Genomic DNA, 5,836 nt, shown 5'->3' with positions numbered 1-5,836 from the left:
CTGACGGAACATACCAAGATCCAGGTCTACAGAGCTTGCGTCCTGAGTACACTTCTGTACTGCAGCGAGTCATGGACTCTTCGCTCACAACAGGAGAGGAAACTGAGCGCTTTCCACATGCGCTGCCTCCGACGCATCCTCGGCATCACCTGGCAGGACAAAGTTCCAAACAACACAGTCCTGGAACGTGCTGGAATCCCTAGCATGTATTCACTGCTGAAACAGAGACGCCTGCGTTGGCTTGGTCATGTCGTGAGAATGGATGATGGCCGGATCCCAAAGGATCTCCTCTATGGAGAACTCGTGCAAGGAAAGCGCCCTACAGGTAGACCACAGCTGCGATACAAGGACATCTGCAAGAGGGATCTGAAGGCCTTAGGGATGGACCTCAACAAGTGGGAAACCCTGGCCTCTGAGCGGCCCGCTTGGAGGCAGGCTGTGCAGCATGGCCTTTCCCAGTTTGAAGAGACACTTTGCCAACAGTCTGAGGCTAAGAGGCAAAGAAGGAAGGCCCATAGCCAGGGAGACAGACCAGGGACAGACTGCACTTGCTCCCGGTGTGGAAGGGATTGTCACTCCCGGATTGGCCTTTTCAGCCACACTAGACGCTGTGCCAGAACCACCTTTCAGAGCGCGATACCATAGTCTTTCGAGACTGAAGGTTGCCAATACAATACTAGAAAGTTAGCTCAACAACAAGGCTTCAGAGTGTCAACTTAGGAGACAATACTGAGAAGTGCCAGATACAAATTAGGGCATAATCCTAACCAGGTCTACTCAGAAGTAAGTCCTATTTTATTCAATGGGGCTTACTCTCAGGAAAGTGTGATTAAGACTGCAGCCTGTATCAATTAATGGTCAAAGATCCACAAATATTCACTTGACAAGTACTTTCCGGTCAAGCATTGATCTGTCCCTCAGTGCTCCAAACACACACATATGCTTCAAGCAACCTCCTAAACACAGACTCCAAACTAACACAAAATGTGCACCAAATTGTCTCCAAAGCCCATTTTCAATGCCCTCCCTCCCTAGGACCGGTAATTTGCGATTCATGATTCCGTCCAGTGAGAATGTACTAAAAATGCCTCTGAGCACATAAAGACTTCCTTTCCCTTTCCACTAACCAAGTATATTCTCCTCCTTCCCACTAGAAGGGCTTGCCGAACAGATGCTCCTCCAAAAGCCTCAGTCCTGTACATTTGTGTGTAAGCTTGGAAAAGAAGTGGTGGGAGTGGGGGAGATTAGGATTGCCTGACAACTTCAGGTTGTAAGGAAGAGGAGAAACATTCAACTTTACACCTACTTACAGTCTTGGAAGCAGCCTTCCTGCCCCAGTGTTGAGCAGCACAACAGCATGGCAGGAGAGAGAGAATACCTATGTGGTGTCTTGGCGCTCAAAGCAAGAGGAGCTGATGTGAAGAAGACAAGTAGCCTGGATATGCATACACAAAAGGAACACAAATGCTCAGTCCTTCTAGGAGAGGGAAGCCCCTTCTCATTTCTGACACTGGCAGCCCAATTCAAACTCCTCCCTGCGCCAGCTCTGAGTGTCACAAACATGCAGTGACAGCAACACTAAGCGTCACAGATATGCACTGCACAGTGTCACAAACATTGTGTTGTAGGTTGTGAAGAAAATGAGAAGTGGCTCTCCTTTCTCTCTCACTCGGCTTCTGCACAAGGACACAGACTCCTTTCCTTCACCTCAAAAGTTATCAAAGGAAAGTTTACTGGAGTCAAAATGGATTTAAAGTAGTGAAGTACCACAGCAAAGCATGGGTATCACACTTGTTTCTCCATAAATCTACCTGGAGATATATGAGAAAATGTTCATTCATTTTTGATTCAGCTCAAAATCCACGTGGCCACTGCTTCCATGCCTTCTGTCCTGACCCATGACATTTAATCCTTTACAACCACTAATGCACAGTGCCAATTTAAATAAATAAATAATAAATACACAGAGCCAATGATTATGAGCATTGAACATGAATGGCTTGGTTTGAAACATACATCTTAAAATTTCAGTGTTAGTTTTGGTGTTTTTCTTTTATTTTTCTCCAAACCCTTTGGCAATATGTCAGGTTTCCCTAAACTGGCCCTCATGATTCACATTGTATCATCTCTCTGTACCCTGATGAACTGTGCTGCAGCAACATAATCTATGTTAATATTATCAACAATCAAAATGTGCATTTATTAACACATTTGTTGTTTGCCAAGTTCTGCTTTTGCCCTCTGGAGGAAAATAACGTCACTGTATGGCAAACATATTCTTTTTGTTCCGTAAATGCCCATGAGAGCCTTCTTTGCAGCAGGGTGCACATAATCAGAGTACATTATATCTGGACTTGGGCCATTAGAAGTCAGGTTAAGTCAACAGATATCAACTTTCCTTTGCATTCAGTTCAGTTCATGAAAGTGTGTTTGACCATCTCCATACAAATGGAACTCCACACATGTGAACCCCTACAACACTGTGGAATCTTCTTGAGATGCTGAACCTTTTACATTTCAAGTCTGAGAAGTCTTTGTCTAGCTCAATTGGTTCATCTTGTTTGTTTTCCCAGGAATTGTTGAAACCAAACATAGCACATACTTAATTTTACTGTTTATGAAATGAGGAACTGAAGACCAAATGTGATCCCCTGAGAAATACTAGTTTGCCCTCCAGTTTTCAGCATGAAAGAGCAGCAACTGTTACCCTGCACATGCCCGATCTCGTCTGATCTCAGAAGCTAAGCAGGGTCAGGCCTGGTTAGTACTTGGATGGGAGACCGCCTGGGAATACTGGGTGCTGTAGGCTTATACCATAGTCTTTCAAGACTGAAGGTTGCCATTGGCATTCATTTGACTGGAGTGGAACCCAAGATGGAATCCCTGCAGAATATCCTTAAAAATTGTGTCTGTATGCATGGGCACACAATATGCTCACATGAGGAGCCACACCAGACTCTCCTTCCACTGTCCCACCAAACACGTGATGAATTTGTGATGTTCACATGTAAGATTGCCTACAATCAAAAGCAGCCATGGCGACACCACTGCCACCCTACCATGTTTTGATTGCTAAGCAACTTTCTCACACAGTCTCTTAAACTCCACATTTCTACAATACTTAAACAATGGCTGAATAGCTCCTTGCAGGCCCTAATGAGCAGGACTTTATTCTGACTCCTTTCATGGAGAATAGTAAAAGTATTTCTGCTGTGGAAATGCCAATGGTGCAGCTCCTACGACAAGCAAAATGGTGATTCACTGGTGATTTGCCCATTTGTTTCTCTGCATTTAGTCTAGTACTAAACATAGTGACGTGTGTCTTTTTGCACTCAAATTGGGAGAGGTACCTGCTGATTTGCTCACGGTCCCATTGAAGTTCAGGGGATTAATCTTAGCAGTTAGTGAAATATTACACTATTCATTTGGATGACTGTTGAAAGGACAGAGAACAGACTCTTGGAGGAAAGTCTCTTGGATAGACGGACGGCTGGAGTGAGGGCATGCACTTCAGAACAGAGATATGTATCAGAAACTGGAACAAGCTAACACCACGGTGCTCCTCCCAGAGGGGGAAGAAGCTGACAAAAGAAATATACAGTAAAACTGTAGATCAGCCTGAGTACATAGTAATCTACTTTATAAATAATTGCTGTTCTCAGAGGCTCCAGGGCTCTCCTTTCAGCAAGGCTGTTGCCTTGGTTTACTCAAGGGGCCCATCTTTACTACCGCCTAGTCCTGATGCCTGGGTCACATCTGCTGCTGTTGTGTTGGCTGCCACCTCTGCTTCTTTCCAATGGTTCCAATCTGTGTTGCAGGCAGCAAGATGGGCTTTGGCAGAGGGAGAGACGACATGACTTCATAGATTTTGTTCTATCCCTAATTTTATGCTGTACTCTCCCTGATGAGAGAACCCCCCAAAAAATGTCATAACAACATTGATGACTAACAACAAAAAATTTTTACTTTGCACTTTTATGGCCTCTGCCCTGAAAAGAACTCTGGGCGGATGCCTCAGTCCTATCAAAGATGGAAAAGAAATGTCTGTTGAGGCCAATCATTAACATTTAGATACTGTAATTGTGCACATGGTCAATTCTTCGCACAGATTACTGGTCAGCCACTTGTTCTCCTGGAGGGCCACTTGAAGAAGTGAGTGAAGAGTAATGGAATGTGTGGGTTCCTCCTTCTACTTTGTTTGCTGTGCATTTCCTGGGAAAGGTTAAAGTTACAAACAAAAATAAAAATTACAACTTTGCTTAACCAAAAAAATATGTTTTCTTTCTCTTCTAATTGTTTTTTAAATTTTGCACAAGGTCCTGAGCATGGAGTATATATATGTATATATTATTTATTTTTTTAAAAAAACTGAAGTGTCTGATTTCCTGGTAGATTTTAAAAAATGTTCTCTCTCTTCTATTTTTTTTTTTTTTTGTCCTTTTGCAAGACAAAAGCATGGACTTTAAAAAAAAGTAAAGCTATCCCTCTGGAATAAGAAAATTCATTTTCTGCCTTTGAATTATTTTTTTCCCTTCTGCACAACCTCTTCACTTAAAGTAATCCCTCATTCATGTTTGAGTCCATTCATCATTACTTATAGAGAAAGTGCCAGAAATACACATTTGGAGGACTACGCATTTGACCTTATCTCTCAGTGATACTCCAATAGAAGTTTCTGGCAATTTAAACCCAAAAACCTAAACAAAAATTTGGCAGTGGAAAATCCTGAAAATAAGGGTACTTTCTAATTTGCAGGAAAAGTTACTGATGCTTTCTTCTCTTATCAGCATGCAGATACTACAAACTGTAAAACTGATGCATTTTAGATGATCTCCCAAGCAGAACTTTGCTTGGTTTTCTCCTGATGTTACCAGCCGCCAAGAGACAATCTTCAGGAAAACAGGGCAGAAATATAATCTCATCATCCCTCTATACTTCTTCTCATAAACTTCGCATAGATACTTACGTCCGTACTTGTTTAAGGTAATTGTATACTGCCTTTCAACACATTTCTCAAGGTGATTTGTGACTAAAACCATAAAATAATCAAAGAGCAGTTAAAAGCAGGCACAAAAGGAAAACCTAAAACACCAGGAAGAATAAAAGGGGTTTTTACTGGGTTTAAAGTGATAGGACCAAAAATGGTTGGCAACCTTCAGTCTCGAAAGACTATGGTATAAGCCTACAACACCCAGTATTCCCAGGTGGCCTCCCATCCAAGTACTAACCAGGCCTGACCCTGCTTAGCTTCCAAGATCAGGCGAGATTGGGCACGTGCAGGGCAACAGTTGCTATCAGCACTATGAACCTCCCCAGGGAAGGAGTTCCACAAACAGGGTACCACAGTCTGAAAATCTCTCTTTCTGGTTGCCACCCACCTCACCTCATGCGGCAAGGGCAGCCTCGGATCATATCAGCACACAAGTAGATTGATGAAGGCGAAAGTGTTTCTTCTGGTAACAGATTCTAAGCCATGTAGAGCTGTAAAGGTTAGCAATGGCACCTTAAGATTGTGCTTCAAAATATACCATAAACCAGAGAAGGTATTTTACCAGTGAGATGTGTTTAGTTTCTACCTTCACAGCTGCATTTCCAAATAGTCTTAGAAGGCAGTTCCACAAACAACATATTAGAGTAGTCAACCCTGAAAGTTACCTACATTCAGAAAGTATGGATAACTTTGATCAGTCTATCTATGCCCAGCAGAGTCTGAAGTTGGCACATCAGCCACAACTGCCAGAAGACATTCTATGCCACCGAGAATACTTGGGCCTCCAGTGACAAAGCTGGACCTAAGAGGACCTCAAATTGTGAACTTGCTTTGTTGGAGGAGTTC

At 42.9% G+C, this 5,836-nt stretch overlaps 2 pseudogenes; one reads left to right on the top strand and one right to left on the bottom strand.

Annotated features, from left to right (window-relative positions):
• The first annotated feature begins 2,692 nt into the window (after nt 1–2,692).
• On the top strand, nt 2,693–2,809 carry LOC136637823 (5S ribosomal RNA; annotated as a pseudogene).
• A 2,370-nt stretch (nt 2,810–5,179) lies between these two features.
• On the bottom strand, nt 5,180–5,296 carry LOC136637574 (5S ribosomal RNA; annotated as a pseudogene).
• Nucleotides 5,297–5,836: the final 540 nt, after the last annotated feature.

This window comes from Tiliqua scincoides, chromosome 1, assembly GCF_035046505.1.
Source record: "Tiliqua scincoides isolate rTilSci1 chromosome 1, rTilSci1.hap2, whole genome shotgun sequence".
Lineage (NCBI taxonomy): Eukaryota > Metazoa > Chordata > Lepidosauria > Squamata > Scincidae > Tiliqua > Tiliqua scincoides.
The sequence above is the reverse complement of the archived record's forward strand: the minus strand, read 5'-3'. Positions and strand labels throughout refer to the sequence as shown.